Source organism: Manis javanica, chromosome 1, assembly GCF_040802235.1.
Source record: "Manis javanica isolate MJ-LG chromosome 1, MJ_LKY, whole genome shotgun sequence".
NCBI lineage: Eukaryota > Metazoa > Chordata > Mammalia > Pholidota > Manidae > Manis > Manis javanica.
The window spans coordinates 171,306,633-171,330,902 of NC_133156.1; the positions used below are offsets into that span (position 1 = coordinate 171,306,633).

The window sequence follows — 24,270 nt, forward strand, 5'->3', positions numbered from 1 at the left end:
CTCATTTCAGATAAACATCCTGCTGCGACTTCACAAAAGCTCACAGCTGCAACCCTGCCAACATGCACATGTACAGGCAAACTTCAGATCTTTTTCAAAGTAGGAGCCATAGTTATTATTGTATTTATGGTTTTCTTAACTATTGAAGATGTGTGAAATTGTGCTGCCATTTTTTGTTTCCTAGCTTCTGTTTATGAGTCACTGGCAAAGCTTTGGAATGCTGTGCCCCCAGCCCCATTTTCCCCATAAGCTCTCTAATTTTGAAGCACAATATTGGGAACACATATATCACATTAAAGCAGAACTGACTGTACTTCTGCAATCCAAGTTTTGGGATACTTGGTTGAAATTGCTTCAGGAGGAGAAGGTGGGGCACAGCTTTTGCCCCACTCATCCCGAGATGCCACGTGGATGACCAGTAATGACCTTTACTAAGAGGGAGCAAAGAAGGGAAGCTTTAGGAAAAAAAGCAACACTGTGCATCTTCACACTAAATGACTAAGAAATTACTCTGAGTGACATGTTCTCTCTTGTCCTAGTGGGCCTTTTCCCTTCACTTCACGTGGCAGGAGAAAGAAGGATGACCCTTCTTCAGTTCTACAGGCCTGACGCAAACTCCTCTATGGAATATTCCCGTGGCAAGCTCTTGATACCTCATCTTAGTTTATGTCTTCAAGATATGAATTCGGGTTGGCTCTTGTTTTTATGTATAACAAAATTCCAAAACAACAGGGGGTGCTTATTCTAACAGCATGAAGATAATAAAAACAGCATTTTTAGTTTTGAAATAACACCTAAAACTAATTTTTTTGCCTCATCAATAAGACAATGTGATTTTTGAAATAGGCTTTGTTTTATGCATCAAATGAATTGGAGTCCTTTTAGGAATAATAGAAAAGTCTGCCAGTTAGCGGACAGGCCTTATCCAGAGGCTAGGGGCGTCTTTCCTTCAGCTCTGTCTTTCTGCTCCTCTTGACCCCTTCCTCCTTCATCTTTGCCGTCAATCATTTGGGCAGGCCGGGCCTTGTCTTCACAGATAGATCAAAACCCTGGGATTAAAACAGAAATGGTGCCAATCCTTCTAGGGAGTTTACACTTTTATAGATGACCATTGAGAAACTAAGAGCCTCCAGGAATCAGAGGATTACATTTCTAATGGTAGAATTCCAGACATTGGCGAAGATGTTTTCGGAGGTCTGTTTAAGGGTTAAGGGTTTATTAAAATTACAGTTATTGTGAGAGAAAGATTAATGAAAAAAACAAACACATAGAAAATGGCTCAAGGGTATTCACAGGTTAAAGAGGGCATGGGGAGACCATCAAGTCCCAGCTTTTTGAACTCTGCTTTAGAGATTTCGTTGGTGGGACTGGAAGCAGATGAGAAGAAAGGCAAATATCTAGATTTCAACTTTGATTTGTGTGCATTTTACATAAGATTTCTTTTAAGAAAGAATTAAACTGCTTTAAAAATATTTGCAAACCAGAGGCTTAGCCTCAAGTTCGTGGGGCTCCTGGCTTACCGTTTTTGCCATCACTTTTCCCTTGAGAAAGAAGTTCTTTTTAAATTAGAGGACTGAGCTACTGAGGCCCCTCAGAGAAGGGCTTACTTTGTCTTGATGAGAAGGAGAAAGAGCAAAAGAACTAATATTTATCAACTGCCTGTGATAGGCAGCACACTGGGACATGAATACTTTCCATCTCATTATTTCAGTAACAGGACAGAGCCCCTGTTACCACCCCTAATTTGTAGTCGGGAGAACTGAGCCTCAGGGGTTAAGTCTCATGTCCCAGGTCTCAGGGTTTGGCATTTATAAAGCTCTCATGGAGCCCAGGCTGTTTGTCTGAAAAAACCCAGCCTTGTTCACGCTTCTCATTATGTTGAGTTGGGAGAAGCTTTAGGACGAGAGAGTAAGCCATGTCACTCTGTCTGCTGCCAGACACTCCACTGTGTCCAGTGAAGCTGATGAGAGGGGAAGACCCACTCAGTGTTAATGTCCCCTGGGGAGTGGGTCTCTCTCTGGAACTTCACTGGTCTCTTCCAGACTCAGGACTCAGTTTTTCCCACTGCAGCATTACTGCCTTTTGTTTTCATCCCTTCAAACATGGTGACATCTCTACGTACCATCATTTTCTTTCCTGGTGCAGTACTGACTCCCATTTTAACTGTGAGTCTGTGTTTCTCACTCATTTCCAACCAGAGTGCTTGAGGCTTTCCCTGGTTCTCCATGTCTGAGAACAAGTCCCAGGATGGATGGAAGAAGCAGATATTAAGCCTCAAGAAGAGGGGCTACATTCTGCTTCAAAGGCAAGGCAGCAATTACCATTTTCTGTCTCTCCTGCTTTCTAGGTCTTTCCCATTCCTCTTCCAACATCAACTTGGAATCTGTATCATAAAGCTTCAAGTTTAGTGACATAAACATCCCTCTTTATTTACAGGTAGAACATCCTGCTGTATTCATTGTTATTTTAATGTAATTTTTATAAGATGGCCAAGAAGAAAATGGACAACTGACCAAAACTTACAATTTCGTGTTGTATGGAGATAGCCTCTCTCAGAGAGTGACGCCCTGAACCATCCATGGAAGGAGGTGGTGTCATCGCATGGGCGCTGTCTGCAATTCTTCGTTCATCTTAGAGCAGGCACGCTCCTGTGAGATGTTTGTGGAAGCTTGGGGCTCCCAGTGGACTTTGTTCAGGGTCTGAGGGGTTTGAAGTAAAGATGGATGAGAGTAGAATGGAAATTACTACAAGATAATGGGCCTAAAATGCAGAGTTTTGTTTTCCTCTTTGCAACCACAGTCAAGATTCCCTTTATCCAGAGCCCTGCCTCTGGCCAGGGAGTGGAGAAAGCCTTCTGTATGCGATTTTGCACATAGAATTTCGGATGAGGTCCATAAGACAGTGTCCATGCTGTCTACCTGATAGGGGTAACTTCCCCTTTATTTTACCACATTTTTACAGCTCTATTTTGTGTTAGTTGTTCAGAGATGGTATCCTCTATTTCTGCCTATCTGGTAAGGATATAGTTTGCTTTTTGCTTGTCTGCATACTGGGTGTGGACTACCTGGCCCTGGGGAGCTCACACTAGGTGTAAGTGATATATTAGTTGTCAAGGTGTGGAGGGTAGCAGAGCACACCTAAGGGGCTTTGCCAGTGCTTACTGGAAGTGCTGAAGTGCTGTTTATTGCAAACTGATAAGAATCTACAAGATGCAAATGGAGTCTCCCCAGATAGAAACATTAAAGCCTCTTCCCTTTTGTCCCTCTTGACAAAGGTGCTGACAATTGCCTCTGGGTCCTGGGATGTAGGCAGCTCAACTGTGAGGGCACTGAAGAGAGGTAGTCAGCCTGGAGGAAGTGTAGCCCATGAATCTTTTGTGCAACACCAATGTCATCAGATTTCTTGCTCCCAGGATGTGGCAAGAACATCATGAGGTCGTATAAGTGTCCTGAGATTTCTTGGCCAGACTGCCACTGAGTGGCTCCAGATCCTTATCAGGAGAGGGGTTCTGGAGCAGTAACACAAAATATTATTGTACAGAAAGGAGCCTCAGGAAAACCTCGAGGCCATCAGGTCTCCAGTTATGAAGGGGCTTCCCTGCTCACAAGCTGTCTGTTCATTCAGCAAGTGAGTGCCTCTTTTGTAGCAGGTATACCAGGAAGGAGAGAGATCTGGAGGTCTTCATGACATATCTAAGCCTCAATCCATACATACTTTAGGAACATGAGCATCTGCCAGATGAGTATAAAAAAACTTGGAAAATAGTTTGGGATTAAATGTGTTTGGGCCATGGGTAAAAAGGTCCACTGTGCTGTCATGTCTCCCATGCCACAGACTGTGAAGTGCAGGGGTGCGAGGGTGCTCCTGTAAATTCTCCCTGCCTCCTTGTACTGGGTTCAAGTGCTGTGGGCTCCCTGGTGAGAAGAATGGCTTTTAGAAAGAGCTGAGATGCATGGGAAACTGTCCTATTTGCCAGGACCAAAGATGAAGCTCCTTCTGGAGGTTGGCCAGTCTGAAAGGGAAGGAGAAAAAGAGACAGCGAGGGAGAGGGATATGTGAACACAGTTAGTCAAATGCGTGTTAGTAAGTCTGTAGGTGTTGGCCCCAAGGACTACAGGAGTGAGCATCTCTAAGGTCTCAAAGCCCTCTACCTGGCTGACACATCTGGCGGCATCTCGTTATGTTGCATCTGCTTAGGGGCCTTGAGAGTTTTCCATTAAAGACAGCTGGCTGATGGGAGCACCATGGAGAGGACTGGGTGGCCCCTAGCAGCCACATGAGGGGGCTGAAGCATCCCTCAATTTCATGTGACCAGAGCTGAAGTGTCTTTCCTATTTCTTTCTGAGAATCTGGATATTACTAAACATGAAGGGCCTATGAAACACTAGAGGGGATCTCCAGACAGAGCCATTCAAAACTCCCCCTTTTAATTCCAATAATGGTTCTAACAAATCCTAATGGATGTGGGCTTTTTGGTGAGATCATTGAACTTACAAGCAGGAGGCCGAAACTTGGGACCATCTCTCAGATACAGGTCTCTACAGGCCTCCCCCCGCCGCTGCTGTCTGCCTCTCCCACCTGTGTTGGACACGACAGCTTCCAATGACATGCCCCCTTGTTAAGTCCAGGGAGGGTGGGGAACAACCACCCTTACTGTTCAAGAATTGCTTCTGGTCTTCAGGGTTTTACTTCCCAAGCTTTTGTTTGCAAAGAGAGACTGAGGATACTGCTGACCTCCAATGACCTTCACAGCTAACCACCCATAACTCTATTGCTAAACTCAAATTTTGCTTGATATGTAGAGGGCAGCTATTGAAATCTGGAAAACCATTTTATCCCTCAACACAGCTAGAATTTTAAGATAATTGTTTCACCCTTGGATCTAAAAACCCAGTTTGAAACTCAGGGATGAGCAATGACCCCTTTATTTTAGGCTGGATCCTGCCTCTGCTGGTTCAGTGTGATGGGAAATGACAGGGCAATGACATTCACAGGGAACGGAGGATGTTTCAGTTTAGTATTTCAATATATGGTTACTGAAACAGGATTTAGGAAATACCCACCTGCTAATTGGTTACCTCTGAGATTTCTGAAAGAATCTGTAGGTTCCTCTGAATGTTGAGGTACCACGCACCCCCAAAAAGATGAATGTTTCTTTTCCTCAAGCTGGAGTAATGTCCTCCAATAATAATGCCTATTATAGTGTTACTCAAGCATGGACACATACATACTTTAAATAAAAAACTCATCACTTAATAAACTGAAGGCGGATTATGAGGTGGGTGTGGGTGGAAGGGCTCACCAGAGTGGGAGGGAGAGGACAGTCCTTTGTTCAGCCTGTGTCCTTGTGCTGAAACTATGAAACATTTGAAACATCACTATACTACACTGACTCTGTTTACAGTGAATGTTTCTCCAGTGTTCTCTCAGAGAAGAACAGTGAATCCCAGTGATTTAAATCACCTGATAGGATAAAACAACTCAATTAATGGTAGTCCCATATTCTACAAATGGTTATCATTTTCAAGAAAAAAAGAGAAAGAGCCTTTTCCCCAAAAGAAATACAGAATTACAATCTTATTAAATCATTTAGCATCAGTACCTGTTCTACCTTCCAAACAAACAAAACAATAAGCCACTTGAAAAATATTTACATTGTCATTAGCTGTTTCTCCATATATTAAATCTTTTGTTCTTTGTCTTTACACATATGTTAGGAGAAGTTAACAGATTTAAGTCATATTAGTAAAGCATCACTAGAAGAAAGGGGTAATTACTTTAAAAATGACTAACAGAAGGAGAACCTGCAGACTAACCCGAGGAGGGCATGGAGTAAACAAACCCCTGGTTTGAGGCAAGTCTGGGAGGTTCTTACGACTCAGTCTTTCTTGGTTGGTTTATTTATTAAAATAGTGCTTGGGTGGGTCCACATGGTGTGTCACCGAGTCTGGAAGCTGGTCCTGGGGCCCTGCCAAGGCAGGTGTAGCTGCAGGTCCACAATATCAAATGTCTGGGCCATCACAGGAACTTAATTCATATTTGTCGAATTAATGAATAATAGTTGAAGGAGGTACCAGAAGCAAACTATTCTTAACAACATTTTTGGTAAAAGATCAGAAAAACAAAATTTAGCAATTATGTAAGAAGGAATATATCGAATTTCCAAAAGCAAAATATGACCATTTAGACTAACATAGCAGAGTAATTGGGTGGGGCTAGCAAGAAAGAATCAGAAGAATCTGGATTTTCAGAGAAGAGGAATCTTAGCCTGGTCAGGAAGTATTTGGTTTGCCCATGATTGTCCTGGCATATACCTGCTGTTCTGGCACAATCCTTTATTGTGTCCTCTTTCACTCTCAAGGTGTATTGGTTTCAGTGATAAATTACATTGTCACTTTACTCTTAGAAAATGTCTAAGAACCATCATGGAATCTTTAGGAGACTAATAACAAATGAATATCAAAATTCCCACTCCTTAGAGTAGCACTGTTCAATAGAAATACAGCACAAGTCATGTGAATAATCGTGAACTTTCTAGTGGCTCCATTAAAAAAAAGAAATAGGTGACCTTTATTTTAATGACATATTATATTTAACCCAGTATATCCAAAATATTGTTTTTCAACATGTAGTCTACATAAAATTATTAATAGACATTGTGTATTTATCTTTTCCACACTATGACTTTGAAATTCAGCTGGCATTTCTTACCTACAGCACATCTCATTTTGGACTAGCCACACTTCAAGCAATCAGTAGCCATCTTTGCCTAATAACTACTGCATTAGATAGCACAGGTATGGAATATAAAGTTTGTAGAATATAATTGTGTTCATTTAACTGTTTAGTGAAATACATAGAGCTCTGGTTACAAAGTGTGGTTCAGCCATTCTTGAGTCATCTGCTGTCATTATATAATCAGGTTAGAGACTCCCTCAGCATTAAGACCATTTCTCTAGCTTTGTCTCTACTTTATTCTACTCTGGTTTAATTTTTATTCAGCCTCTTCCCTTCTAGAGGTAATATGTTCACTAGGAGTTCTAGACTTATTCTCTACCAAAATGAAAGTGACTTACTCTTTCTCAATAGTTCCAGAAAGTGTCTAGGGATTGAGTCTGGTTTAACCAACCTGGTTCATGCACTGATGGCAGTTACTGGCCCAGAGGATGGAAAATTCTGACTGGTTGCACACATGTCCCTGTTCTGTCTGAACATGATGAACTATCAGTGGGGAGAGTCTTTCCCAGTAGAATCCAGGTGCTGTTATCAGAAGGGAAATGCATGCTGGGATGTCAAAGCATCAGAGGTACAGGAACTGTTTGGAGACCTCGGGGGAAACGGTATATGTAGCTTAGATAATCTGAGGCATAGCCAGCTTTGACTAGTTCCCCAAGAGCAGCTCCCTGGCCTCGGGGGCAGGAAGCTTGTTAGAAGCCACCAGTGAACTCTCTCTCCGTACTTCTCTGGCAATGGACTTTGATTACTCATATAGGCTATGACATGGTATCTGAAAGATCCAGTGTCAACTTCCTGTGGGAAGATTGGATGGATGTCCTCATTTGGCCACAAACCAGGGTTTCAGATTCTCTGAGGCTAGAAGGAAAAGCGCCCATTATATCTGGGTTTTGCTGGGATCACTCTTACATTCAGTGTAGACACTAATGCCTAGGAAGGACCAGGACGTAGCCTATGATTGTCTAACAATCCACAGCTCAAGGAATGGAGACTAGTAGCATCCTCAGAGCCTGAAAGGAAAATGGGCCCTAGAGTAATGACAACAATTTGAATGTTCTTTAGGTGTATGATACGTGGACCTGGACAAGTTTGGGGGGGCTGAAGGGCGAAGGCCTGCTGTTGAGAGCAGGCAGGACATTGCAGAGCATTGTGGTCTGCAGGGCCAGGCAGAACCATAGTAGGGAAAGGACAAGCCTGGGATAAGGTTGGAATTGGCAGGAGGGTGAGCTAGTAAAGTCTTGGGAGCCCCATTGCTTTGGTGCCACCTTGGGGCACTGATCTGAGAGGTGGTCTTGAAGAGCTAGGTTTCCATGAGCCTAAGCCAGCAGAAAACTACTGTGTCGTCTGCTGGGATCAAAGACTGGACAAACTCTCCCACTCACTGAGGTCAGTGGAGTTCAGTGCTTTGGACACATCCTTCTAGAGAATGCACCACTGAGGATGAGGACATACTGAAGTTTTGTGACACATGTACTCTTAATCATCACATCCATGCAAAACTTCCTTATAACTGTGTAGTGGAGAGAACATAGGTCCGGGAAGCAGAAAGCCCAGGACTGAATCCTGGGCCTGCCTCTTCTGACTCTAAGTAAGTCCTCAAAGTGTTCAGCACTTCAGATGCTTCATCTGAGAAAGAGACACAGTTATAATGCCTGTCCTGCCTTACTATTCTTGAATTAGTTTATTTATCCCTTCGTACACTAGATGTCTGTAGACCACTCTGTGTGGGACACTGACTTAGGTACTGTGCATAAGACAAAAACAGTTTCTGCCCTCATAGAGAGGATCAAATAAGATATTTGATTAAAAAACCTCATTAGCCTTAATGTGGAGTAGACATGTACATGATGATGACAATCTTGTGTTAATAACTGAACTTCTTATTTTCTCAGACAGCTGTTTATCTTCCAACCCCTGCCTGGAAGCAGGTTGAATATACAACATCAGCAACTTCCCTCCTTTGGAGCAGATATTTCATTTTCTCTGTCAGTCGAGGCAAGCCCGCTGCAGTGTTTGTATTTATAATCGTCCCTACGCAGGCTCCCAGCGACCCCAGGGCCAGGCGTGCCAAGGCTGTTAAAATGCAGCCTTCCTTGCTTCTGTCACTGTGCAATCATCAGCCCCCAAAGCCACACAGGCAAATGTGTCATTGATGTGTAATTAATGAAGAGGGAGTCTAACTTGGCATTAACACACACAAATCAAGGCCTTGTCAGCCACGGGGTGTTCAACTTTTAGCAGTATTTATTGTTACAAAATGCTACACAGTCAAGTAGGGAAGGGGAGTGCCATTGTGGCACTGGTGATGTGCCTGTTTGCAGCAAGTTACAGGGACAGGCTTCAGCCCCATCTGCTGATTCATTCAAGGCTCCACAGGCTGAAGCAGACGAAGGAGCTGGAGGGAACATTCTGTTTGAAATGTGTGTGTGCAGATTGCCTCTGATTGTGAGCTGCCCTTGGCTTCTGCAGGCTCAGAGGCTTTTAAGAACCTTTGTTCACCGCAATGATCTGAATTGAGCATTCTCTGTGCGTAGGTGACAGAATAGGACTTGCTTATGAGTTCAGATACTTTAAATTTAGTTGATGGGGGATGGGGTTTCCTGCAGATCTGGTGGTCAGAGATGACAAGAATCTTAGGGTTCATGTCGTCCAACACTCTGGTGAGGAATTCTTTCCACGTGGTGACTTCTAAGTGCTTATGCAAATTTTCCTGCCTGTGGTTAGACCATTAGAACAATGGGCCACAGCATCTAATCTCATTGCCTCATTTTGTGAGAGAAGACAGAGAAGAAATCAAAGAGAAGGGAAAGAGGAAAATGAGCTCCATCCTCTTCTCTGAAGGCTGTAGAGGAGTTGAAAGCATGAGAGTAATTGGCAAATCCAAGCAGTTCTATGCTGCCTCCACAGAGCAGGGTCAGCTCCAAGTCCTGGCCATCAGACCCCATGTGTTGGCTTGTTTAGCTCCGGGATGTCCCTTAGGACTGCTCCATATCTAAACCTTCATGCACCATTTCACCTGTCTCTGAACACAGATTCTCGCCCCTCCAGTCCCCTGGCTTCTCTTCTCTCAGCACGCACACTCCTTACCCTTCTCCCTGGTCCCTCGTCAGTCCATCTTGTCCTGGCTTTTCGGTCTTTCCTGGGGCACAGTGTCATCACTTCTGTCCATCTCTTGCCTTAGCTTGCTCAGCTATCTCACTTCATGGACCAGTGTTACAACTTCCCTACACGTTCCCTACTTTTGATCAATTGGACCAATCTGCTCCTTGGCTCCGGGTCCCAGATGGCTGGATGCTGTAGATAGCAGAGAAGCACATGATCATGCAGGTGTGGTTTCCAACTTGAGCTAGATTCTCAGCACTGCTCTGTGGTCTTCCAACATGGTCCCAGTTGGTACCTTCATCTGTTCCTTACAACAGTACTTAAACAATTCCATCCACTCCTCAAATGTATTCTGCAAAGACGACCTTGTTTTTTATTATCACAGGGGAAGTTAAGGCCATCAGCTGTGAACTCTCCCCATCTTTCTTCCTTTGCTGCTATAGATTGAATCACTTGACTCATGTTACATAGTGCCTTTTCTGGGTTCTCTCTAAATCATTCCCAGAGACAAGGATTCTACTGGGGCTACATTATGTGGGAGGTGATCTCAAGAAACATCCATAGGACAGTGTGAAGTGGACAGGGAGGGAAGGCAGCCAGTAAGGCCTTGTTACCAAGCAAATTGCTTCTATAAGTAACTGGAACTTAGTCCTGCTGGGAACTCTGAAAGTCAGCATAGAACATGAGCTTTGAGTTATCCCATTGAAAGAAGAAGGGTATTTACAGATCATCTCCCACCAGTTTGTGACCAAAGGCTGCTGTAGGGGTCAATAATTCTCCAGAACATCTGGTCTGGTACAGTTCCCTTCTCTTGAAAGGGTGAGCCCTGTACCAGCAGGTAAAAGTTTTGAAACTTTTGGGTGGGACCTGCCTAGCTCTACATATTCTGCATTCTCTTTCCAATATACTATGTACCTAGAGATATTAAACCTTTTCCATGAGGTGATGTTTATTTAGTCTTTAAGTCAAGATTTTTAGAGTAACAAAAATATTGTCTCCATCAAGCTCCTGTGTTTGAAAGTCATGGCTTTCAAGAGAGTGTGTGTGTTTACATGTGTGTGTGTGTGTGTGTGCATTTGCATGTGCTATAGGTTCACAAAAGACTACCTACAGCTTGATCTTGTGATTTTTCTTCTTGGAGGAAATCAGCTACATTCTTTTGCTTTTCACATAATGTTGGAGGGAGGTGAATAGTGATGGTATGATTTTATGATGATGATGATAAAATACTCCCTGAGAAATAAAAATTAAGTTAGTAAATATTTAAAAATATTATCTCCCCACATCTCAGCTGCCAGTGCCTCCCCCACCTGGCTGCCCCTATCACTGACATGCTGCTGATGCTGACAAAAGTACATGCTGGCTGCACATGCTGCTTCTGAGAGGCTGTCCGCCGGCATCCCTACTGATGCCCAGAACTGAGGTCACTTGAGTCTGACTAAACCCTTTGCTGCTGAACCTGTTGGCACTAAAGCCATTCCAGTTCCGAGGTCTCCAAGTCTCTCAGGGCTTTAGCAGAACCATGCTTTGCTTTTATTTCTGCCTTGTATTTCCAGCTTTCTTCCCTAAGAAATAGTCATGAACTCTTGTAGTCTATATTAACCCTAAGCCTTCCCCCTTTAGTTTCCTTAATGTCTCTAAAATGTATCTCGCTATTCCCATGACCACTTGGGTAGAGTCCCATCATCTCCTGTCTGGCCCCGAGTGGGGGAATGAATAAGTGAGAAACTTCACACACAGCACTCCTGGCATATAGTGTGTGTTTACCAAGTATTAGTGTTTACTCACTAAATTAGGTATCATAATTAGCCTCTGCCTGCTTTCCAATTTCTTCTAAAGCCTGCTCTCGAATAATCTTTCCAAAGACTAAATAAATCACATAAAAGCCTTCCATGCTCCCCATTGTGTATGGAATAAAGAATCAACTCCTGAGCAGCATGCCCACAGCCTCCCATGGGTTGGGACTGCCTTTCCCTTCCGCCTTGTCTCTCACTGCAAACTCCTTGTTGTCAGTTTTCTGAACACGTTGACTCACCCAGGCACCTGATCGTGTGTACGCACTGTGACTTCAGTACGCCCTCCTCCCTCTGCTCCTGTTCTGCATGCCCTTTCCCCTGTTATGTGCCCAGTGACTCTGATTTGTTTTAGAAACTGCTCAGTTACTCTTCTCTGGAGCTCATACATGCTCCTGATAGAGGAAACCTCTCTCAGGCCCTCATATGGAAAAGATAGATCATGATTATATCTACCATTAAGTGGCTATATAGGATTGATGATAGAAAGTGATATAAAACATGTAACTCTGCCTGGTTCAGAGTCAATACTAAATGCATGTTAACTGTTTATGTTAGTCTGTTAGAGATCTCTGTCATGAAGGTCATCATAATTCATAGTTACTGCTGCAGAGATCTTTAACATTTCCCAACCTTAGAGCTACAAGATAGGAGCTGTGTCCTATTCATCTTTGTGTTACCAATATTTAGTATCATGTAAAATAAATGAAGGAAAGAAACCTATCACTGCTATAAGCTGACCCTTACCTAGAGATTTATAGGTCAAAAAATACTCCATAATTATCACTTAAACCTTAAATCTTTAAATCAGGGCAGTAATACTGTATGAATCACAGTGAATATATGATCTTAGACATTTGTCAAAACTCACTGAACTGTGCAACACTAAGAGTGAACTGTTATGTAAACTATGGACATTAGTTAATAATAACGTTATCAATATAGACTCATCAATTGTAACCATATAAATGCAAGATGTTAATACAGGAGAAACAGAGTGGAGCAGGTGAGGATATATATATAGGACATCTACTCTCTGTTCAGTTTTTTTGTAAATCTAACATTACTCTAAAACATTATCTTTATGTTTATGTAGTTTATTTTTAACTCAATTAATTAAAGAAAAGCTTCATGAATCAGTGACGACTAGTAGTATTAGTGATACCTGAAAATCAGAGAAAGTGATGTGATTGACTCAAGGTCACACAACTAAGACAGTCAGAGACAGGAATCAAGTTTCCTAATGTTGCACTTTCCAAAGTTAGTACAGGATGAAATTTTAATCTCCATTCAATTTTTTTTGTGAGGGATCAGGCCACCTCATCATTGATATTCTCCTTTTGGCACTTTTCACAAGTAAGTCTTTGGTGGAGTGGAGTTTATTAGGGACTGTATAAGAACACCCTTCACAAGACTAATTTAGAGTCTTTATGACTCAGTAGAGGCTGTCAATCCTAAGTTATTTGACGTTTAATTCCTGCTGATGTAAATTTTATATGACAAATAGTTTCATTTAATTGTGTCACCTCTGGCTTATATACACCATAAAAGGTTTCAGTTTTAACAGCTGCAACAAAAGAGCCCTGACAGAGAGGAATAATGTCGAGGAAACTTACAAGGGCATGGCTGGCTGGAAAGGGTGGGTGACTTTCTTGGTGGATACATTTAATCTCTGGAGGGAGGCTGGGCATTGGGCAGGAGTACATGTGCACCTGTGCTTGTGCTGAATGCTTGGACTGGCAAGGGTGCTCCTTGTGGACCTTGCCTGCATTTCCTTCCATCAGTGAGTCCATACACCTGCCCCTCCTCTGGTTCATCCTTTCCACTGATAGGTTTTCCATAGAGAGTACTTGCTTTGTAACATGCTCTGGCAGGCACAAGGATTTCATGATAATATTTTGAAATTCCCTAATTTTGTGTCTTTGTTTCTCTATGTAAAATCACTGTGCTTAGGGATGATGGCATGACTGAATCCCATCAAGTATTGGGAAAGTGTTGACTTGTGTCTACATAGTTACAAGCTATTTATTGAGCATCTACTATGTGCCAGGCTCTGTGGTAGATACTGAAGAAAATGAGTGGTCTCTGTCCTAAGAAGCTTTCAGTATACTGGGAAAATCTGTAATACCTATATACTGAGACAACAATAAAGGGCATATATGGTTGCACTGTATGGTTCATTAAGGACTTTCATGTGTCCATTGCAACAATTCTCTCTAGGAGACTAGAGTGTATATTTATCCCATTTTATTGGTAATGACTCTGAAGTCCATGATGTGTTAGCTGGTCTTTCATGTCCAAGATGTGGTGCTGTGTTCTCATCATGCTTTGTGCACATGCTTCTATACACAAACTACAAAGTTCCTCAATAAGATGTGAGCTCTTCCAAGATGTCAGTTAACACAAAATATGTACTACTCTTATCTATGTCATCATTGACAATGCTTTGGTCCTGATGGTGGACATTTTGTACATTTCTAATTATAAGGAGAAGCGGAGACTGGTTAATGTTCGTTCTATCTATGTAATAAAATACATGCTAATCAAATGTATATGGATTTTATTAGGGCACCCTATATATTAGAATTTCTCATTTTGTGTCTAATATCCCTTCATAGAACCAACCTTTGCCTATTTAAAAGTTTGATCCTCTATGTGAAAGATGTGATTACCGGCAAGTCTCTGAGGATGACTATCACTGCTTGTGCCAGATATATTCCATTTATTCCACTGCGCCCATTCTTCAACTCCTCCGTACTTCCTCATCCTGCTCTCTGCCTGGAGAGGCTGACCTGCATGAACTTTGTCAGGGCTCCTTTGTCCTCTGGATTTGCCTGGCAGGAAGGCAGAGGGCAGGAAGAGAGTAGACCCAGGGTGTTTATTCCCCAGGCTCCATCTCTCTCAGATCGTCTTGGGCACCTCCACTCCTCTTAAGGTTGCCTTCCCTTCTTTTTGCATCTTCTCCTTGTCCCTTTAAGTCTAGGGGAGGTAATAAGTATTTACAAAGAAGACACAACTGTTCACAAAGTAAACACCTTATTTGTAAATAGTCCTTTTATCCAATCCTCCTTAAATTATACTAATCTGAGTGTGCCTTTTTTTTTTCTCCTTGGGACCCTGTTTTCTATTGGGATCCTTACAGGTCCCATGCACCTTGTAAGGTCCATGCTCCATGCACCCACCTCTCCCCTGGCTTATCCTTTCCACTAATAGATGTTTTGTAAAGCAAAAACTACCACAATTATGACCTTAGAAAGAAAAGCCAGACAAAATGAGGGCTAGAAAAAGTACACATGATGTGAATGATGGGGTGGTAGTAGAGGTGGGTGGAGCTGGAGACGAAAGGGAAACCTCTTAACAAGAATCTTTTGCTGCTTGTCTTTGAAGGACTTGCAATGTCATTGGGGTATGTTGAGATGTGCAGAAAAAATTTCCCCTGAGAAGGTTGATTTCCAGAATCAACCTTGACCTTATCTATCTATCTACATAGATAAATATGGGATAAAATAATGCAATAGGAAGAGACCTGGGAATACATTTGTGGTACACTACTTACTAGTTTCATCATCTGTTTACTTTGCTGGAGTTTAGTAGGCTCATCTGTGAAGTGCAGATAACATTGCCATAGGCCCCTAACATATGACATGTGTCTATTATCATTATTTATGTAATTATAATTATATTTTAGATATGTAGAAATATATTTTCCCTAGTGAAAAAAAGTTAGAGGAGGAGGGACTTCACTTTTAGGTCAAACATAGTTGGAAGTATGGATTAATATTTATCCTGAAAATTAAGTTCTTCCCAAAACATCCATCAATCAAGGCCAGACTATCCAAGGTGGGACAATCTCAGTTGATGTTAGTATACCATGAGAAAATCTTTTGGAATAAGGATTCTGGGATTGATGATACCATATTGTATCATTGAATCTCTTAGCAAAAAGTTTACTAAGTAACTGAATGCCTGCTGCAATTTTGCAAGACCCTGTTATTAGGTGCTTCAATATAAAAAATAACTAGGCCATGGTCCTTGTCTTCCAGGAGATCCTAGCCCAGTTGGGGAGGAAGGATAAGGGGATCTATCAAGGTCATTAGTTATGTCTTATTATCCTGTATCTTCCCAGTGTTAACATAGCTCCCAGTCCATTGTGGGTATCATAAAACTTATTGACTTTGAATAAACTGATAACTAGGCATGAAAAACAAAGGCATTAAGCACATTAGAAATTCAAAGGAGAGAGAGTAAATATATGGCCTGAACACTTTCATGGAGGTGGAGGAAATTGTTCTCGGCCTTGATAGATTTGTAGACTTGGGTAGATTTAGAGAAGCAGGGATAACACCTCAGGGGACTGTCTAATTATTTGCTTAGTATGGATGTATAGAAATTAAATTACCAAGTAAAAAGGTACACACTTTAATAGGAAATGATTTAGGCACAAACTTACATAGTAGTCTTGATTTTAATAGGACTTGATTTGCGTATACCATCCAGAAGATTGTACTTTTTTATCACAACCAGCAGTATGTGAAAATACTATCTCACCATAACTGCACCAGCAGTTACTTATATAAATATTTATTTACTTATATATGTATTTCAAGTTAAAAAATGCACAAGGTGAAAATTTTAATTAATTGAACAAGGGCAGGGTGGAATAAAAACCTACTGTGATTACATTGAAGTAAGAAGGATTGAGGCGTGGTAGAGGCATAGCCAAGGGGTGAGAGAGCGAAGCATGACCAAGAGCAGGCCGTGTTCAGGGGACTGTCCATGGTGTGGTCAGCAGGACAACCACGGGCTGTGGGGAGTAGGTGAGTAAGCAAAGCACAATTTTGGGGGATTGTGATGTGAAGGGTGTGGTGAGTGAGTGTGCAGGAATTCATGCGGTGAATGGAATTTGTCATCAGAGGGGAGGTGGCCAGCTGTGGATCTTGGAGGTGGAGTAAGCATGAGTAAGGAAAATATGTGAAGTCTGGCTGTAGGCTGCAGGGAAGTGTCAGTGCAGGCAGGGAACATGGGAACTGGGAGGTGAGGGGTCAAATGTGTCATCAATATTTTTCTGTATGTCTCAAGACAGGTCCAGAGTTGTGGGACAACTAAGCATCACTTAGCACCAATAAGTGCTCAAGGAAATATTCTGGAATATTGGGGGAGGAGGAGAACATTGGGGAGAGTGGAATATGAGGAGAGGAAGCATGGTTTAGAGAAATAGGCTACAGGGCATGGTTAGTACTGGTACCAGCTAGTAGAGGGACCAGTAGAGCTGGCTTCTCCATTTATTAGTCACTTGATTTTAGACAAGGTCCTTTGCCTTTCTGTGCCTCAGTTTCCTCATCTGCTATAGAGTTTAAATGAGATGTTACATTTAACATGGACGGTGTAAAGGAGTGCAGAGAGCATTAAAAGTCAGGAAAAAGAACTAATAAAACTTAGCTAAACCTTAACAGCAGACCATTCCGGAATAGTAAGAGATTCAATGTCTAAACTTAGAGAGAGACCAGATCAAAGGAAGAGAGAGCGAGAGGCCAGCCAAGGGCTATTTGAATCCTAGTTTACTAAATCCCCATGGTTTACAACCCTGATATCCACCCTGGCAGGGCCCTTGCTTATTTTTATACTGCTTCTCACTTTAGGTCCCTGTATCTTAAACCAGCTAATAGCCTTTGTTAGGGAAAGAGTGAGTGCTGTTCAGGTGCTAATGCTGAGACCGCAGTATCATTCACTCACACAGCAGGAAGAAACAAACATTCCATGATTGGAATGGTCAAAGGAAAGTGGGGAAATGTAGAATCTAAGCATTAGTAAGATTAGTAAATTAGCATAAGCATAGCCATCTTAGAAACCTAGAAACCATTTTCTGAGAGTGTGACTCAGAGGAAAGAAAAAAAACAAAACAAAACAAAACAAACCCTGGGCCTGGGTAAGGCCTTGAAAAACAAGTTAATCATGAGCACCGGGTGGTGGGAAGCTGTGACCCTTGGTCAGCTAACCTTGGTCAGTAAATCTTACATACCAAGCTTATCGTGCAGAACCTCCCTAACCATTGAGGAGTAGTCTTACCCTGCCCTTGCTTAACCCCAGGATATATGTCTTGCAAGAATACTGTATAGTTATAGAAAATTGCTATGAGTTAAGTGCTTTGAAATTGCTATATAAACCCTTGGCTCTGAGTGCTCGAGGTCCTTGTTGAGACCCGCTGCATCGGGCTGACTTGGACCTCAGCTAGCTAGCTGAATAAAGACTTTGCTTGAATTTACATCTCTATGCCTGTGTAGTTTGTTCTCTGGGGAAGCCTCGGAAGCCTGGACCCTAACAGACGGCACAGTATCTGGCACACAGTAAGGACTCATGAATGTGAGTCACTTTTATTGGTGGCAGTGATGTGTTATTGGGATCAGAGGAGGTGTTTTTTTCTGGGTGCTGTTACATGTTGTTGGTGGAAAAGGTGTTTCTGTGTAGTTGTTTTTGATCAATGATGAGAGGAATGGAGCTGAGGGGGTGGCTGGAAGCCATTATTTTCAGCAGGGGTATATGGGACCAGTTTCTAATTCCTTCCCAAAACTATGGCACGTACCCCGGGGTTGCTGGAAGTAAATTTTGGTGCCCTTTATGAGTGGCCTACCCAATTAGCATCCTCCTAAGCCTCCTAAAGCTTTGGACATTAGCATTCTTCGGTTTGCAAAGTGACTCTTGAAAAAGAAGCCAGGGGATCAAGGTAAACATTTAACACTTGCTGCAGAGTTCCTATCTCACTGGGAGGAAAGGAAAAGTCTGCACAGACGTTTTGAACTTAGTTGAAAGTTGACTCTTTCTGGTAGGCAGCTGGAGATACCAGCCTGACTTCTGCCTTTCACAAACCAAGGAGTCCCTAAGTGCCCATTTGCAGTCTTGGCTTAATCTTGGTTTTCTGCTCCTTTATGTGGGGGATTATATGGGTGTCATTGGTGTTGATGGGTTTTGCTCCATAACGTGAGCTTATGAGCTCTGCAAAAATAACCTGTTTTTAGTACCCTTTGGCTGCTCTGTGTGTCATTCTTGTTTCTCTGCTGCATCTGTGGTCTTTATTTTCTTCTTGGTGTGGCCTGATGAAAACAAATGATCTTCCTGACAAGTTTTAGCCTAGGGTTTATAGCATCTTCTATGTTTCGGATTATTCTTTACTTTACTCTAAAGCCACAGCAATGTGAGAGGCCAGTTTCTCATAATGGTTTGGGTAGAAAAGTTTCTACCCCTTGTGTGCCCAGAGACAGAAGGGCCCAAAGAACCCTAGTCCAGATGCGAGGTATATTCAGCTGGGTGAAGGGAAAAGAGCTTCCTGACTTTGGTTTTAGATAAAAGCCCCTTCCTCCCCAGAGGAGACTAAGTTACAGAATACCTCAAAGTCAAACTATTATTTGGCCATGATCACCTTAGTCGCTCAGTGGTGTGTAACATTCACTCTCTCTAGGTGTTCCGGTAGGACAGGCTGCTTCTGACAAAGGGATGGGCTCCTGGGAGCTACAGAAACAGCGGGCACCACGCTGTGTTCTGTCGGTGGTGGTGACCGGCAGGAAGAGGCTTTTCAAGGAAAAGGGAGTTTGGAAAATCACTGATCTTTGTTGACAATCTAGATCTGATGATGTTATCCTGGATGATACACCAGCATCAGCATTATCAACGTGATTGGGTTGGCAGGGGCAGAGCTGGGATTACCAATGAGGGTTCCTTTCATTACCAGACCCCCTGAAGGGAGGGGCTTCAGTGCAAAAGAATAACTTAGGAAGTATGGGGTGATACAATGATCTTCCTTTAGCAGAACAAAAACTATTATTTCCATATCTTGTTAGTTCTTTATAAATTGTTAGTTGTTTTGTGGGCTCAGTGGTTCAAGTGTTAGAGGAATGACCCACGTCATACCCGTAGAAAGAAAAAATGGATATAATTGCTTTTTAAAATCCACTCAACTAAACTAACCTATCCCCAGTCTCCCGAGCATATTTCATGCACCTCTGATTCCAAACCTTTTTCTCCAGCTTTTCCTGTTCCAGTCCAGTTCACATCTGCCTTCTCAATGTTTCTTCCTATAAGCAAACAAATTAATGTTCCTTCAGCCCTAATTATCTTTTTCTGAGTATGTTTCAGTTGGCACATTTTGTCCTTGAAAGGTGATGCTCAAATTTAAACACAATATGCTCAGATATGGGCAAAAATATGTCAACTAAGAATAAAGCAACAGTTTTTTCCCAATTTTCAATTTTGTGTTTCTGTTGATACCATTGAAGTTGGCAGCCACAATCCACACTGAGCTTCAAAACTTGTGGGCTTTTTGTCTTCAGCTGCTGCTGGGCCATTTTCTTACCCCAGCCTGTTTGTGCTGACTGTACAGACCCAAGAGTAGGAATTTACATTTGACTTTGTAAAAAGGACATCTTGTAAGATTCAGCTCATCATCTTAGCCTGTTAAGATACATTTGAAAGTGGATTATAAGAAATTAATTTCCTTTCAGCCTAATGCCATCCAGACAGTCGATGTGAATGCCTGAGAACTTACAAAAAAAAATTGAAAAACATGTAGCTGGGACTCAAGTTCAGCAGAACTGTGCTATGCCAATGGGCTCAAGTTCTAATCCTAAGGCAGGCCCACAGGAGCCCGAGGTTCACTGAGCTCCAGCCTGCTCCTGATTTCAGCTACCAGAAATTGAACCCTTTCTTGACCCTTCTGCTGTCCCTCCAGACCATCTCTGCTGTCCTTGTCTGATGCTATGCTCATGTATAGAATTGGAATGCTTCCTTTCTAACCTGTAACCTTCTTTCATGGATGGCCACCTGACTCAAGTCATATTCATGTCTTCTATTCAGGCTCCACTCCTTTTGGCCCTGAGAATGTATTTCTTATTACTAAAGGAATCATTCACTTTCATATGTACGCAGCACTATGCTGAGTGTATTATGTACATTATGTAATTTAGCTTCACAGTGTGATGTGCTGGTTACTATCATTGGTCCATTTTTAAAATGAGGAAACTGCGATCTGAAGAGTTTAAATCTCCTGTCCAAGCTCACCTGGATGTGTCATGCTGGCTTGAATATAGATCTTTCTGAATCTTCACAAGTCTCCCCCTTTCGGTTGTAAAGTCAGTGAGGGTGGAGATCGGTTTTAAACTTTCTGTTTTCCTACTTGACAGAGATACCTCATGGAGTACCCACAGTGAACATACAGTGGTACTTAATATGTATGTATTGAATTAGAGAGTAAATTAATGAATGAAACAGGTATTTCATGATATTCTTTTGCTCATAGTATGCAAGTATCTGGAGGCTTTTTCAAATAACAGAGATGATAATATATACTTGTCTGGAATACTGTCTATATTAATTTGCTAGAGTTAGCATAAAGTACCACATATTGGGTGGCTTAAACAACAGAAACTTATTTTTCTCATGATTCTGGAGGCTAGAAGTTCAAGATCAAAGTGTTAGGGATGTTAGGTAGCCACAAGTAGCCCAAAAAGGGAAAGATAAGGCTCAAATAAGAAGCTGCCCAGAGAAGGTTCAAAGAAAAAGCAGCCCAAACCCTGCCCAGGTAGGGGGTCCCACGTGGAGACAACAAAGGCTTTGCAGGGAGATAACTTCCTCCCCAACCAGATCCCAACAGTTGGAACTCAGAAGTGCCCAAGTCACCCCGCAGCACGGGGAAAGGACATGCTCACTGAGAGAGGACTATATAGAAAGACCTGTAAATCAAATAACCCCACCTTGTCAGTCAAAGGGTGCCTCCTGACCAGATTGCAATATATAAGCCTACTGCCTAACAGATCAAGGCTTTTGTCCTCCTTGACTCTGGACTGCTCCTCCTCCCTTAGAGTGTATTCAAATAAAACTTTCCCTCTGCTTCAATATTGTGTCTCTGCCTTTCAGTTTTGTAGCTGGGACAAGGATCGAGAAGAACAAACTCAACCTGTAACAAAAGTGTTGGTAGTGTTGGTTTCTCCTTAGACCTCCCTCCTTGGCTTGTCTGTGGTTGTCTTCTCCCTCTGTCTGCACATGGTCTTCCCTCTGTGTGTGTCTGTGTCCGAATCTCTTCTTCTTATAAGGTCATATTGAATTAGGGCTCACTCAATGACCTCATTTAACCTTAATCACCTCTTTAAAGACCCTATTTCCAAATACAGTCACACTGTAAGTTCTTGAGAGTTAGGACATCAATTTGAATATGGGGGAGACACGGTTGAGCCCATAACACCAGCAAATAGAATCCAATGGCATTGCGAAGGTTCTAGAATGTGTATTCTTGGAATCTTTCACCAAGTTAGTGCTAATGGATTTGTTAGACTCTAGAGGAAAAATCAATCTTCCTTTTAGACATATTTCTCTCAGCAGCTTGATCTTCTCTTTTTAATCTAAAAGTCAAAAGTATTTTAGATATCTGGGGGTCTTTGTTCCTTTTCTAAGAGTAAAATAAATGAAGTTAATAGGGTGAAACAGGGTAAGCCTCTTGAATGAGAAGAATCTAATTAAGAGGCTAATTTTTTTCCTGCATATTGTCTCCCTAATTTGGCTCTCTCTGCATATTTTAGTTAAAAGCATTTAAAGTTAACATTTGACAAAGTTAACATGTAAGGAGTTGAAAAAGGATCTTGGGATATGGTGTGCCTAGTTTTTTATTGTTACTCTATTATCAGTTCCCAGGTTAAATGTCATTTCTTCTTAATCCATCAATTTCTTATGCCACTCACCCCAAAACAGGACCAGTTGATGTTTTGTATTTCAAGGGTACCTAGGAAAATCATGGCTGCTATCCTACCTACTCTTAAACTCCGACCCTTTAGCTTAACATTGTTTCCAGTTAAAGCACAAATTCCTGGGGAGGGTTATACCAAGTTACCTTGGCTGAGAGCTCTAATTAGGGGAAGGAAATAGAATAGCATGAGAGTCATCAAAAATGGGCAAGAGAGGCCAGAATTTGGAAGCTTGGAGCACAAAAGACAAACTCACCCACTTTACAATATTGACCAGGGTCAATTCTCCATTAGGGAGGCTTAGGTAAGGCCTGACATGTAAGAACTACCGTGTTTGTTCCTCTCTGGTGGGAAATAGTGACTCCTTGAATTAGTCACCTATTGCTGTGTAACAAATTCACAAACTCACGGGCTTAAAACAACACCCATTCATTACTTAACAGTTTTGCAGGTCAGAGGTCTAGGTGCCCTTCCCTGGGTTCTCTGCTTATGGTCTCCTGAGGCTGAAGTCAAGATGTTGACTGGACTGGGTTCTTATTGGAGGGTCAGGGAAGAATCCACTTCCAAGTTCTGCCGGGCTGTTGGCAGAATCAGTTCTTGGAGGTTGTTCACACTACTCACGTGGCTCCCCTCATCTTCAGATCAGTAACAATGCAAGTCCATCTCTTGTTTGGAATCCCTCTGATTTTCCCTCTGCCTCCTTTTTCTCTCAGCAGCTGGAAAATTCTCTATGTTTTGAAAGGCCAATGTGATGAGATTAGCCCCATTGGGAAATCTCCATATTTTAAGGTCAACTAAGGACATTAATTACAAGTGCAAAATCCTTTCATAGCAGTGCCTAGTCAGTGCTTGAAATTTTGAAAAAAACCCAGAAATTTTCTTGGGGGAGGGATTAGAATTTTGCCTACCTCCTAGCCCTCTACACTCCTAGTCATTTCTGGGCTCAGCGGACAGCATTCTAAACCACCTTGTGCCTGCATTCACCCAGGAAGTAGAGAACTAATCCTAGGCTGCTCACAGTGTTCTAGAATCCTGTCCATTGTGTGTCTCACGATTTCATCACAGTTCTCTTTGTTTGTGACCAATCCATTCATGGTCCACTTAATTTTCTTGTAAAACAACTACAAAGCACTTTAATTTGTCCCATGTGATGTAGCACCTTGAGACCACCCTGTTGACCAGGGTTGGACTCTTGCACAGAAGGACTTTAAGTTGCTTCATGCTGTGTTGGGGAGCATCTCTCTGATTTGCATGTAGTATTGCCCGACCTCTCCCCAGAGAATATCTGACAAATGGCAGCTGAGACCCTTTCTTGAGTTTCCATAAAGAAAACCTTCCCAGTACAGTCAGATGCAGCTCTTACAACATTCTGAAATTGAGCCCAACTCTGGTTTCCATTGGTTGCCGTTCTGGCACTATATAGACTACACCATTCTAACAGCTGTTTCTTTTTGTTATTCTATTTTCTGTTTTGCTACTTTTCCTCTTCTGGGAAGCAGCATATCTCTCGGTCAGCTGAGAATCAGACCATGGCCTCCCTCTTAAACAAAACTACTGTCTTTCTTAGACTTTTTTCCTCCTTCACATCTGCCCTTGACATTCTTTTAATGTATATTTCATGTGGAAGACTGTATGACCTGTGTTTTCCAGAAAGTGGTGGCTGATGCAGATCACAAAGCCCTGGAAACCTGCTCACTGCACTAGGGAGCATGTGTTCTGCACAGCTGGGTGGGTTTCCTGTTCACCTTTTGGAAATGGAGAATGCTGTGGTGTAAGGAGAGGCTCTGAAGAATACACCTGGTGATACTCCCTGAGTGGGCCTGTGATGATCTACTGTCTGCCTATGCAGAAGCATTGCAGGATAGCAGAAAACTAGAAAGCTTTGTTGTGAAGCACAAACTTCTATTTTTGTGCAG

The 24,270-nt window shown here is 42.2% G+C and overlaps 1 long non-coding RNA gene across 2 annotated transcripts; it reads right to left on the reverse strand.

The window, feature by feature from the left end:
* Positions 1-917: 917 nt before the first annotated feature.
* Positions 918-23,380, reverse strand: LOC140849566 (uncharacterized). Of its 2 annotated transcripts, XR_012131618.1 has the most exons (4): positions 23,263-23,380; positions 19,637-19,696; positions 2,524-2,699; positions 918-1,049 (listed from the first exon to the last, which is right to left on the reverse strand). It is a non-coding gene; the product is annotated as an uncharacterized lncRNA (long non-coding RNA). The 2 variants fall into 2 exon arrangements; XR_012131620.1 differs by lacking the exon at positions 19,637-19,696 and having other exon boundaries at positions 23,263-23,365.
* Positions 23,381-24,270: the final 890 nt, after the last annotated feature.